A 14,932-nucleotide genomic window follows, 5' to 3' on the forward strand; every position below is an offset into this window, starting at 1 on the left:
AAAATATATGAATGAATTGTATTTTAAATGTCTTTTCATTGTTATAACTTTCATCAAGTAATATATAACACAAATAAAAATATTTTAGGTCAAAGTTGAAGAAAAAATATTTCAAACGTCAAAACTGGACAATTAATTTGGGACAGATGGAGTATTGAATTGTAGATGACCCCACAACCCGCCTCAGTCTCTCCCTTGAAACTCGACGTCCTCATCCTCTTCCCAACGACTTCCTAGCCCTCTAACCCCTCTCTTCCTCGGCGAACCGATCTTCCAACATTGTCCTCACCCTTTTTTTTATTACATTATACTCTTACTCCATTCATTAAAACACAAAACCTGTCTCAATTGCAGATACAAACACATTTACACACAATAAAAATCTGCAACTTAAACATAACCCATATACACAGAAAATTAAACACACACACACACACATACATGTGTATACATAAACTCATTGGAAACCTACAACTCAAACACTTTAACACACATATACCCGTTTAGATTTTCATCACTCAACATCTAAAAAAAATCCGATGGCTGCTACATATACGAATCATAATATGGCAGTACATGTGGTGGCAGAAACATCTGAGAAGAAAAATGCAAGTAGAAATACAATTACGGTAGTAAGGGTGTATAATACGACATCGTATAGCTGTTTACCAGAGAGTGAGTTGTGCTGTAGTTGACTGTATAACTGCCCGGTTCTTCATCGTAGGGGTGGAGGTTTTCCTAACTATCTTCAAATCTTAACATGGTGCTGTGTCTTAAGTGTTGGTGGATTTGATTTTTTAACAGAGACAAGAGACTCTTCATGTATACTCCTTTGTCTGGTGGTGGCTGGTTTTCATTTTCCTTCACATAAATCTCAAGTGGCTTTTCTAGCCATAACCAAAGCCCTGAATCACCCATTGCTGCCTCTCTTGGCAATGAATGTATACCCTTTTGTCAACTTCTTTCCACAACCCAGTTCGGAAACAAAGGAACCATCGATTTCAAGCTTCTTTCAGTCGTGACAAGTCCGAGTAACGCCAGAAGGTGGGTTACAATGATAGACCTTCCTAGTTCGAGGTACCATGATCTATGAGCTTGTTTGAGACCGTAGAGTGATTTTCGTAGTTTGAAAATATGGTTTGGGAATTGAGAACGTGTATATCCAAGTGGTCGAGACACGAAGACTTCTTCATGTAGAGTACCGTGTAGGAAGGTGTTGTTGACGTCTAATTGGCAGAGGGGCCAATTTTTGGAAAGAGAAATAAATAGGATAGTACGAATGGTGACTGGTTTGGTGACAAGACTAAAGGTTTCAAAGTAGTCTCTACTAAATTCTTGTAGAAATCCTTTAGCAACTAGACATGCTTTGTATTTGTCAATGATTACATGTGTTTGCTGGTTATTGTTTATGTGTAAATGTCGACATATTTTGGTTGGGTTGAGGAGGTCATGCTTTGTGCTGTAGACCAAGATACCCGGACGGTCCAAGTGTACTGTAGGCCTTGCGAAGCGGTACAATCAGACTGTAGGCCCAAGGGAGCGGTCCACCTGTATTGTAGGCCTTAAGGGGCGGTCCGGTTAGACTATAGGTTCGTGAGAGCGGTCCAGACATACTGCAGGCCTTGTAAAGCGATCCACGTAGATTGAAGGCTCATGTGTGCATTCATTGTATGTGTATTGTTGTATGAGGTATTTTGGGGAACTCATTAAGCATTGACTTACAATTGTGGATTAAATGCTTTTCAGGTACTTTGACAGTTCGTGGGAAGGCGAATGCGTGAATGTACACATCATCACGTGGTTGTTCTGTTTTGAGAGATACTTGATTTTGATACTTTGATTTCATATTATGTTGTGAAACAATGTTTTGGTGACTTCTGGTTTTTTGAAAATGACTTTATCTCCTTTTATGAAAATGACTTGGAACGTTATAGGGTTATAAGTAGGGACATTTACCTTAAGGTGGAACTCCGATGATGCTGGTGAATGGCTGTGAATGAGGAAGGAGCAGACGGTGGGTGAAATCCTCATCATCATGAAATGGAGAAAAGAGGACAAATTGGGGGTCTTAACTGCAAACACCTTCAACGACGACACATGAATTAATTAGAGGGGGGGGGGGAGGGGATGTTCACGGCTTTTTTTTTGGGGGTATTAGTGGCGACTCCAGTCGCTGCTATTGCCTTTTTAATCAACGGTTGGGGTTCGTCCAAAAACACTCACACGGATCACGGTTACCGGGCATTACTGACGATACCTTTAGAGGCGACGCAAGCAATAACGAACACTTGAATGTGTGTGAAATAGATTGTTTTGAGTATAGGAGATAACTATATATATATATATATATATATATATATATATATATATATATATATATATATATATATATATATATATATATATATATATATATATATCGTAATTCCAAAGACTATTGTACTTTATTAAATATGTTGATAAAGTCTAGAGTCAAATATTCTATATTACATCAAGTTGAGTATTTCATATTGTTCTTTTAAATTTCATCTGTACAATACACCTCATATTGTATTTTACTAAATATGTTTGATAAAATCGAGAGTTAAATATTGTATATTACATCAAGTTGAGTATTTCATATCGTTCTTTTAAATTATATCCTCTGCGATACACCTTAATATATTGTTAATATTTCATGGGGATCCAATGTAAAGCCGGGATAGCCCGGAATGTCCCTTAATTTTTTTTTTCAGTAGTGTATTTTTTTTTGGAAATTTTTGTTTTATGTAGTGTATATATACATACATAATATAAATAAATTTAACGAAATAATAATAAAAGCTATAGTTGGAGAGGTGGTAATGACGTTAGGGTTTTTTTCTGGAAGTTGTAAGTTCGAATCTTCTTTCTAACATTTCATTTCTTTTGTTTTCACAGCTCTATAAAAGGAAAATGATTTAATATAATATTATACAGAGTTTATACCTTTATATTATGATGTTGTGAAAATTAAACACAAGTAACAAGTGGTAAAGTGCTAAACTTTTAACTTGGTGTCCATATGTTGAATCTCGACCTTGACATGGGTGTATTTTTTTTTATCAGTTTCTATCCTATATCCGTTCAACTTGTTTCTTATAATTATTAAATTGTCCCACATCGACCATAACATGAAACATATGATAGAAAAGTTTAGGATACTCCTATACATCTGTTATAAAAGCAACACAAACTTCTTAATTCTCAACAAGTTAACTTGCGAATGAGTTTGAGTTTAAATCCGAAATCGAGTTTGAAAAACCGAGAAACCGAACCCATCGGTTTGGGATACTCCTTTACTTTAACCCTGGTTCCGCCACTGACATGGTCCGTTTCTTCATCGATTATCAGTTAATGCTTGTTAACCGATTGCTGCTATATTGTTAAAAGTGAGTTAAAAAATAAATTCAAAATTCATTTATGTTTATGTATAATGATATGCCATAATTAATTTGAACAAAATCGGCAAAAATTGTCAATCATCAAATAATAAAGGGTCGCACATGCAGAATAATCATAATTATATTTAAGATTGTTAAGTGGGAGTAGTTTATATATACATAATAATAAAGCCAACGGTGTTTCTTGTAAATATGTTATAAATGAAGTTGACTTCACTTCTCTCTTTGGTTATATATACACTATTTAACTTCGGTAGCCAATACACAAGTACCCAATCAGAAAACTTTGTTCTCCCGGCTTGAAATGAGTTTTCCTGATGACAGTGGTGCTAGTCTTCCAGAGGTGAATGGCTACAGTTTATGGAAGAAAGATAATTCTGATTCTACTCGTAGTATGTCAGCTGAACGGTATGAGTATTTATTTGCAAAATTTGGTCCAGATTTGAATAGCAAGAATGAGAGGGATAAATACAACAATCGTAATAGTAAATCAGCTGTTGGCGTGGATCGAAGTGTGAATGGCCACCGTCAATCGCATGAATCTGATGATCCTCATAGTATGTCAGCTTTTTTGCATGAGGCTGATTCAAGGGTTGATACAGATGAGAGTAGCAAGAAAGTGTGGGATGAATACGACAATCCTAAAAGTATTTCAGCTTTCATACACGAGGCTGCTTCTGGAGGCGTTGATCCAAGTGTGAATGGCAACCATCGATGGGATGAATCTGATGATCCTCATAGTATGTCAGCTTTTTTTCATGAGGCTGATTCTTTAAGGGTTGATACAGATGTGAATAGGAAGAATGTGTGGGATGAATACGACAATCCTAGAAGTATTTCAGCTTTCACACGCGAGGCTGCTTCTGTAGGCGTTGATCCAAGTGTGAATGGCAACCATGCATGGGATGAAACCGACGATCCTAATAGTTTTTCAGCTTTTAGGCACCAGACTGTGCAGGAAGACACAGACTTTGCTGAAGAAGACAAAACGCACAAGATATGATCCACTAATATGGGGTACGAGGTACTTTGATGGATTTAATCCAACGTGTTCAAAAGAAAGTGTTTTAATTACTGCCAGGGCTATTTTCGTCCATTATCTCAATTTGAATAAGCAAAAGGCCATGTTGGCCATAAAGTCAATGTAGCATTTTCTTTGTTAAGTAGAACGTATCTTTCATTTGTTTTCCTTCGATAGCACTTGGAATAAAATAAGAAAATTTGGCCCGAAAAGTTCTTTATCCTCTGTACACTGTTTTCTTTTTGCACCAGGTCCAAGGGGTTGATTCCAACATACTTTAAAAAGGGATGCATTTAGCGACTGAAATTTTAATCCAACCGTTTGTATACATTTTGTCATTCTAGGATATGCATGTGTTTGAAGATCTGAAAGACAATAATATATTAACGTTTATTCTAAAATCTAAAATAATAAAGCTAATTACCTGTTGGCTGTTGAATGCATTTAAACAACAGCGATCAGTTAACAGGAGAGGCGACAGTGAAACAAGTGTCTCTACAGCATGCCCTGACGCTACCTGAAACCACAACTATATATGAAGCCTGCTGTCAATGGCTGCCTGAAAAACTGACGCTCTTGAACTCACCAACTCAAATGAGTTACTAAGTGGTATATTGACATAAAAGGTTTGTCTTATATTAATTAAAAGTCAACCCAAATTAATTTACCCATGTTACATGTATAAATGTAAGAATTCTATGTATTATATCAAGGTTACAGATCGACTTGTATACATGAGATAGACACAGGAATGTGCACTAATCTAGGAACTATACATGAAAAACATTGAATAGGAGAATCATTGACTCCAATAATCAATGAGCAGTAGTATAGTCAAGAATATCAAGGTATATCCTTAATACGCCCCCGCAAGATGGAGGATCTATCGGATACACCAATCTTGGACCTGAACTTCAAGAAGGATGCACGATCCAACGGTTTGGTGAGGACATTTGCTGGTTGGTCCGGTGTGTGAACATAACACACTTTGAGAGCACCGGCAGAAACCTGTTCGCGAACAAAGTGATAGTCTAATGTCACATGCTTCATACGGGAGTGGTAGACTGGGTTTGCACAAAAGGTAGGTAGCATCGGTATTATCACAGTGAATGGTTCTTTAGAAGACGAGATGCCAAGTTCAACCAACAAGTTTTTAACCTAAGAGAGTTTTGTAGCCGCATTGGCGAGAGCCTTGTACTTGGCTTCTGTGGATGGCCGCACGACCGCCTTTTGTCGAGTAGAGCGCCAGGATATGTGTAACACCTCAAATTTTAGACAAAAATTTTCATTTTTAAATTACCAAAATCAGAGTTTCACAACCAAGTTATAAAATACATAATTATCTCAAAACAACCAGTATCATAATTATCAGAGTTCATAAACATATCTCAGTAGCAAATTCCCCAGCGCATGTGTGTACAATCAGACATTCACCTTCCCGCGGTCCTGAGAAGTACCTGCCACATATAAATCAACAACTGTAAGCACAAAGCTTAGTGAGTTCCCCAAGATACCACATACAACACAACATAAATAAACAACTATAGGTTATCAGCAACCCTGGGGCTATCAGTAGTCCCAGTGGGCTAACAGCACGCCCGATGGGTTATCAACAACCATGGTTGGCTATGAGCAGCCTCATTCACATATAATTAGCATAACATAAACATAACAACTAGACCCAACTAGTCATCATAAATACAACTATCCTACCATACATGTTAGAGTAAGTGAGGAGACTCACCTGATACTGACGACACGAAAACCTAGCACCCGAACTGCCGGATCTAGACTCCACCTAGTCAACAAAATAATTAACCCTAATTAATAATTAAAGTCAAAAACTCACATGCGAGTCCAAATCCCATGGCTAAACCTTCTAAGGGCAAAAGGACCATTTTGCCCTTCTCATGGTCCAAAAACCCTAAAACTTGACCAATGGTCAAAGTCAACAAAAGTCAACACTCAGCGTGTACACTGAGCGTACAACTCATTACGTTGGGCGTACAATAGGGTCAGCATTCATCGGGGAAGGATCAGACTATGCTGCGCGTAGCCAGGAGTACGCCCGACGTACTCCATTAGCCTCTAATTCCACTAAGTTTGTGTCTTAATCCTTTAAGTCAACCAACCTAACCACAGATCTGACTAATTTAAGACTCTTAATCCATAAAGTCGTTGGCTTTAAGCCATTGCATGGCAATGAAAGGCTCAAAGCATCATTTCATCCATTCTAACTTACTTTACTCATGCATGAGCCAAAGGGGAAGATCAAACAAGCATTTTATGAATCTAAATGTCCTAATATGCATGAAAGGACAACTTAAACCCTTTGGAGAGTCCTAAAATCATAAAGGTCCAAACTTGGGGACTTTTAGCTCATAAATCTTAAACCAGAGAGATCTAGAAGAACACTTGTCAAGGTATAGACTTTATACCTGAAAATGATGTACAAAGAGGGAAAGTTTCTGGATCTTCAAGCTTGCTAGTACCTTCTTCTTCTTCTCCAACCTCATTCTTCTACTACAAGAGCCAAGGACACTTAAAACTTGCAATAACATACACACACAAGCAACTCACACGAGATTAGGGTTTTTGAGAGGGTTGGAGGCTGATAAGGGTGGCCAAAAATGAAGTCATGATGTTCTTTAAATAGGGGCAACCCTAAATATTAGGGTTTAACATCTGAGCTAGTACGCCCAACGTACCACATGTATGCCCAACGTACTAGCTGGCCATCCTTGTCCATGCATGCTGCATGAGTACGTTGTGCGTACTCATGTGTACGCCCCACGTACAACCACTTTTTCAAGCCTTTTTCTATGAGGGACCAAATGTGACACTTTTGATAAAGATTCAAGAATGATAAAATGTACCTTATTCAGGATGTTACAATTTTCCCCCACTAAAATCAGACTTCACCCTCGAAGTCATCCTCTAGAAACAACTCAGGGTATTGCTCACGCATCTCGGACTCAGGTTCCCACGTCCACTCCGAACCTCCACGGTGTTGCCACTGAACTTTGACAAAGTTCACAACCTTGTTCCTCAAGGTTTTCACTTTCCGAACCAAAATGGCTACAAGCTTCTCCACATAATTCAGGCGATCATCGACCTGAATGTTCTCCAAAGGAACCCAGCTGTCTCATCGGTTATACACTTCCTCAGTTGGGAAACGTGGAAGATATCATGAATCTGCCTCAGCTCCTCCGTCAGCTCTAACCGGTAGGCCACCTTGCCCACACGGGCAAAAACTCAAAAAAGGCCAACGAACCTGGGGCCCAGCTTGCCCTGCTTCCTGAAGCGGATAACACCCATCTAGGGTGACACCTTCAGGATCACTAGATCTCCCACTTGAAACTCTAACTCAGAGTGTCGCCAATCCACATAACTCTTCTGGCGACTCTGCATTGTATATAATCTATGTCGAACTTGTTGTATAAGCTCAGTCGTCTTGAGCACGACCTTTGTGCTCCCCATGACCCTCCGCCCTACCTCTCCCCAACAAATAGGAGTCCGACATCTCCGGCTATAAAGAAGCTCGAACGAGGGCATAGCGATACTGGCATGATGGCTGTTGTTATACGAGAACTCAGCCAACCGAAGATAAGAGTACCAAATCCCACCAAAATCAATAACACAAGCACACAACATATCCTCGAGCGTCTGAATCGTCCGCTCGCTCTTCCCGTCCGTATGCGGATGGTACGCGGTACTGAAGTGTAGCCGGGTACCCAACTCCTCTTGAAATCTCTTCCAGAATCTGGAAGTAAAGCGCACATCCCGGTCAGAAACAATAGACGTTGGCACCCCATGCCGAGCTACCACCCCTCGAACGTAAATCTCAGCCAATTTCTTTGTAGAAGAGTTCTCACTAACGGCTAAGAAGTGAGCACTCTTCGTCAAACGATCCACTATCACCCAGATAGTGTCGACACCCCTTGCAATCCTTGGTAGCTTTGTAATGAAATCCATAGTAATTTGTTTCCACTTCCATAGGGGAACCTCCAGAGGCTGCAACTTGCCGTGAGGGCGCTAGTGCTCAGCCTTGACCTTCCGGAAGCTCAAAAATCACTCCACAAACCATGCCACATCTCTTTTCATGCATGGCCACCAATAACTATCCTTCAATTCGAGATACATCTTGGTGGCCCCTGGGTGAATGGAAAATCTCGACTTGTAGGCCTCCTCCATCAAAATCCGTCGGGGTCCGCCCACATACAATACCCATACCCGCCCATGAAGAGTCAAAATCCCTCGACTATCAATATCAAATACCGAAATCTGACCGATCAGCCGCTCAATTTTTCGATTTTCCTCTTTTATGGCCTCCGACTGTGCCTCCTTAATGATCTATAAAACTAGAGTCATCACGGTCATCCTCATTCACACATCCCAGATTCGGGTACTTGCCGCCCTTCGGCTCAAGGCATCAGCCACCACATTGGCCTTGCCCAGATGATACAAGATCTCGCAGTTATACTCTTTCACTACATCCAATCACCTCCTTTGCCTCATATTCAAGATAGGCTGATCCATAAGGTATCTCAGACTCTTATGGTCGGTGTAGATGGTATACCGAACACCATAGATATAGTGGCGCCAAATCTTGAGGGTGAAAACCACCGCCCCCAACTCCAGATCATTAGTGGGATATCTCGCTTCGTGAGGCTTCAGTTGCCTCGAAGCATAAGCTATCACATGCCCTCTCTGCATCAACACATCACCCAATCCTGCAATGGATGCATAATAGTAGACCACAAAGTCCTCAACTCCCTCAGGGAGGGCAAGTACTGGTGCCTCACACAATCTCTGGCAAAGAGTCTTAAATGATGCTTGCTGCTCAGGCCCCCAACTAAAAGCTACATCCTTCCTTGTCAACTTGGTGAGAGGAACAACAATCTTGGAGAAGTCTCCGCTGACTCTCCGATAGTAACCTGCCAACCCGAGGAAGCTTCAAATCTCAGATGGAGATCTCGACACCTCCCACTGCATCACCGCCTCTATCTTGGCTGGATCAACCAAGATACCGTTTTGATTGACGAGGTGTCCCAAAAACTGAACCTCTCGCAACCAGAAGTCACACTTGGAGAACTTGGCATAAAGCCTCTCCATCCTCAAAACCCCAAAAATCTCTCAAAGATGCTCCTCATGTTGTTCCTTAGTGTTCTAATATACCAGAATGTCCTCGATAATAATGATCACTGATCGATCCAAAATGAGCCTACATACCCGGTTCATGAGGTCCATGAATGTTTTCGGTGCTTTGGTAAGCCCAAAAGTCATCACCACAAAATCGTAATGCCCATAGCGAGTTCGAAAGGCCGTCTTCAGAATATCCTCCTCCCGTACCCTCATCTGATGATAGCCGGACCTCAAATCGATCTTGGAAAACCAAGATGCCCCCTGAAGCTAGTCAAAGAGATCATCAATCCTCGGCAAAGGGTAACGGTTTTTCACCGTCAGCTTGTTCAGTTCCAGGTAATCAATGCACATCCGGTGTGAACCATCCTTCTTTCTGAAAAAAGGACCGGGGCTACCCAAGGAGAACGGCTTGGCCGAATAAACCGATTTCCTAACAACTCATGTAGTTGAGAGGATAACTCCTGCATATCAGAAGGTGCAAGACAGTGCTGTGCCTTGACGATCGACGCCGCAGCCAGAATCAGATCGATCCCGGAACTCCACATGTCTAGCAGTATGCTTATGATATGTTATTATGTGGTAGTGGTAGGGGTGAAATAGTCCCTGTAACCGGTTGAGATAAACCGGAGGGGTAGGTCGGACACCCCGGTATGTCTGACAGGGGTAGGTTGGGCACCCCGGTATGCCTAACAGGCGTAGGTTGAGCACCCCAGTATGCTGAACATGGTAGGTCGGGCACCTAGATATTCCTAACAATATAGTTATTGTATGGTATGTGGTATGATGGGGGAACTCACTAAGCTTTGTGCTTACAGTTTTCAGTTTTTGTTTCAGGTCCTTCTTCTTCGAAAGGAAAGGAGCCGGCACGGTAGCAGCACATCACACACATGAGATTCTGGGGATTTGTACTCTGACATTACTATTATCTGATGACATGCTTTTGAGACATATGGTCTATGGTTTTTATGAAATGAAATAACTTGATGATGTTTTCTATAAATTGGTTTATGAATCGTTATATCAAAAATGAAATTTTTGGTCTAGAATTTTGGGGTGTTACAGATGTGGGGCGCCGGAGTTCTTTGGGGCAAAGGACCCCATTGTAGCCAAACGATACATAACGGATATGGAGTGTGCTCAGATTACTAGCTTCTGCCTCAAGGGGTCGAAGGTGAGGTTCGTTGCAAGCTGTCTGAGGGAGCGAGCCCGTGATTGGTGGGATGATGTTGGTTATGCTCTGGGAGCTCCAACCATTTAGGCCATGACCTGGCCGGATTTTGTGACCCGGTTCCGAGCAAAGTTTGCACCAGTTGGTGAGGTGCAACAACTGGCGAGGGAGTTCCTGTATATGCGACAAACGAGAGACCATGGCGGAGATCACCGCTAAGTTCCGAGAGAGAGCTCTATTGGTACCCCAGTATGCTGCAGATGAGGAGATGAGGAGATGAGGAAGACTCGGTTATGATGCGATTACGATTATGTATCTTCTCGTTATCTCTTTAGTTGCTTATCATGCTTATTTATCTATGTTGTTTTTTAGGGTTGTTCCTTGTAAACAATAATCCTGTGTTGGTTTTGTTTAATTCGGGGGCTACCCAATCCTTTGTATCTCTTGCACTTAGCAAGAGGTTTGATGATGTTCTGGGGGAGCTGGATTATCTGTTAGAGGTGGAGATTGAGAAAGACCGTCTTTTGCGAGTGTCGAGGCTTCACCGGGGATGTACTTTGGAGTTATTCAGCGAGCAGTACCTGATTGATTTGGCTCCTATTCCCCTACGCGATAGCAAGGTCATCGTAGGGATGGATTGGTTAAGCCTTAAAGGGGCGATGATTGATTGTAGGCTTCAGTTGGTACGTGTTCAAACCATAAGTAGGGGAGAGTTGGTGATACACAGTGAGGGTGCTCAGCACGAATAGACTCTCTGTTCGGCAAAGAGGGCCAGACGTTATCTTCAGCATGGTTGTTCCAAATTTGTGACCTATATGATGGATACCTGGGAGAAGAATAGGGTGACTGTGGATGATGTGTTGATTGTTCGGTAATCCCGAACGTTTTTTCGGAGGATTTTCCTGGAGTGCCTCCGAAGAGACTGGTGGAGTTTCGGATCTACTTGGTTCCAGGTGCGGCTCTGATAGCTAAATCACCTTATCGGTTAGCACCTCCAGAGATGCAGGAGTTTTCCAGCCAACTGCAGGAGCTGTTGGACAAGGGGTTCATTCGGCCGAGTAGTTCACCATGGGGAGCGTTAATCTTGTTTGTGAAGAAGAAGGATGGGTGGCATAGGATGTGTATCGACTACCGGGAGCTGAATAAGCTAACGGTGAAGATTCGTTATCCACTCCCGAGGATTGACGATTTGTTTAACCAACTTCAGGGTGCATCTTGGTTTTCCATGATTGATATGCGTTCATGTTATCATCAGATGAGGGTCATAGAGGAGGATATGTAGAAGATGAGGGTCATAGAGGAGGATATGTAGAAGACGGCCTCCCGAACTCGTTATGGTCATTACGAGTTCGTGGTGATTCCCTTCTGGCTCACCAACTCTCCAGCATCGTTCACGGATCTCATGAACCGTGTGTGCAGACCTATGTTTGATCGATCTGTGATTGTGTTTATTGATGTCATCATGATCTATTCCAAGACTCAGGTGCAACATGAAGAGCATCTGAGTGAGGTGTTGGAGACTTTGAGGAGGGAGAAACCATATGTAAAGTTCTCCAAGTGTGAGTTTTGATTGCGCGAGGTGCAGTTTCTGGGGAACCTTGTCAACTAGAACGATATCATGTTCGATCTGGCCGAGGTTGAGGTAGTGATGAAGTGGGAGGTTTCGAGGTCTCCATTCGAGATTCGGAGTTTCCTTGGGTTGGCAGGTTACTATCGGAGATTCATTCATGATTTCTCCAAGATAGTGGTTCCTTTGACCCGATTGAAAAAGAAGATTGTCACCTTTCGTTGGGGGTCTGATCAGCAAGCAGCTTTTGAGAATATGAGGTAGAGATTGTGTGAGGCATCGATTCTAACCATTCCAAAGGGCGTTGAGGATTTTGTGGTATACTGTGATGCGTCGATCATGGGTTTGGGTGCAGTATTGATGCAGTGGGGTCATGTGATCGCATACGCTTCGAGGCACTTGAAGCCTCATGAGGCGAACTACCCTATGAGTGATTTGGAGCTGGGAGCTATGGTTTTCACCCTCAAGATTTGGCGTCATTACTTGTATAAGGTCTGTTGTACTATTTACACGGATCACAAGAGTCCGAGGTATCTAATGGATCAGCCGAATCAGAACATGAGGTAGCGCATGTGGCTTGATGGGGTGAAGGATTATGATTGTGAGACCCTTTATCACCCGGGGAAGGCCAACGTAGTGGCCGATGCTCATAGCCGCAAGTCGGATAGCACACCGATCAGGGATGTTTGTCTGAGGATGATGGTGATTACCCCACTCCTAGAGCAGATTCGGGAAGCTCAGGTTGAGGCTATGAAAGAGAAGAACCGGAAGAGTGAGCGCATAGTAGGTCAGGTGGCTTCATTTGATTATGACAGGTGGGGATTATTGACCCTTCATCGGAGAGGCTGGGTTCCATACTGCGGGGTGTGCGACAGATTTTTTAACGCTTGGTTTCCAATATGAGCTTATTTTCCAATTGTTTATATTTTTCTTTGGGACACAACGTGTTGGAAGCCTCAACATGGCATGTCAAGATGACTTTGGCCGTGGAGATTAATTAACCAACACGGCGTGTCAAGGTGCCTCAACACGGCGTGTTGGCAGCTGGGAAGGAAACCCTAATTTTTAGGGTGTTGCACCCTATTTAAATCCCTTAAGTCCCTTGGTTGGCCTCCTTACCAGCCTCCTCTGTCTAGAAACCCTAAAATAGAGTATCATCTTCTTTTGTTGAGTGTGTGAGCTTGTGGAGAACCTTGGGTGTTCATTTTTGGTGCATTTTGAAGGAGCTAAAGAAGCTAGGAGTTTCTTGGCTTGAAGAAGAGGTCTTGGATCTAGAACCACCATCTTATTTTCCAAGTTTTTGAGGTATCAACTTCTCACCTTGCTTGTTAGTTGCTTAGATCTCTTCTTGGGTTAGATTGTATGCTTTTAGCCATGGTTGGGTGGATGTTGGGGAATAGGACGTCCCAAATGCTTATTCTTTCATATCTAAGGCCTACATGAACTCTTTTGGCATAAAGGTGCCAACTTTACGGATTTATGGGCTTCATGCATTCATTAAGTCCTTCATGTAGCTCCTTTTGAGCATTTGAGCTTCTCCTAGTCATGCATGAGTGTAAAGTTGGAAACTTTACATGGCCTTCTAGCTTTAAGGGATCAAATATGCATTTTGGGGCTATGTGACAACCCGAAATTTCTATCTTGTACAGCAATACAATTCAATCAAATATCAGCCTTGTTTCTGTTGCCTGTTAGCCTTGTTAAGGGTCATTCTAATGAGTTCTAAGCCTAGTACAGTTAAGGATTGAGTGTTAGGAAGTGTTAGCTTGAGATCGGGAGGATAAATTCGAACTAAAAAGTCACTCACAAGGTGTTCACGGCCGCAAACTAGGTTCACGGCCGTGAATCACCTCCCATATATGTTAGAGTGACTTCATTTTCTTCTCACTTCTCCTCCTCCCAACCGTGAACACACCCATTCTCTCTCAAAAAGCTTCAACTGTGAACACCCTAAAGCTTCAAAAACGTAAGTGTTTCATCCTTAATCTTGTTATACTTGAAAGACTACTAGATCCAAGCCTTGAATCCTCAAAATTCATCACCATATTCATGGGTTTGAGGTGTTCACGGCCGTGAACCCTTCATGAGTTCATGCATGGCCGTGAACCCTTCATCCATTTGGGTCGTGAACACTTCCCTTTGGCCGTAAACTCCCTTTGATCAATCACATGTGATTTTAACACTTCATTTCAAGTGTTTCCTAGTCCCTAAGGTAGTTTCCTTGCATGTTAGTTGTTTTAAACACTAATTACATGCCTATATATGCCATTATATGTCATTTAGGACTCGTTTGTGTCTCGGGAATTCATTCGTGGAGCTTCTCATCCTTACGCGCATATTCAATTGAATCACCCACATAAGGTGAGTTCATACCCCTATAATCAATCTTTTAAATGTTTTAAATGCTTTTAAGGGGGGAATACAAGTTGAACACAATGATAATTGTGTAAATGTTTTGTGATAAACATCATTTTAAAGGATTGCTTATGTGTTTATAAGCGATCAAATCATTTCAAAAACTCTTTTAAAGTTATGTTACTTTATTGTTTATAAAACTCCGTTTTTAAAGTACAATCATAACTCAATAGATAATCGAGTCTTTTCTACAA

Source organism: Lactuca virosa, chromosome 2 (assembly GCF_052849685.1).
Source record: "Lactuca virosa cultivar CGN04683 chromosome 2, Lactuca_virosa_CGN04683_v6, whole genome shotgun sequence".
Classification (NCBI taxonomy): Eukaryota; Viridiplantae; Streptophyta; class Magnoliopsida; order Asterales; family Asteraceae; genus Lactuca; species Lactuca virosa.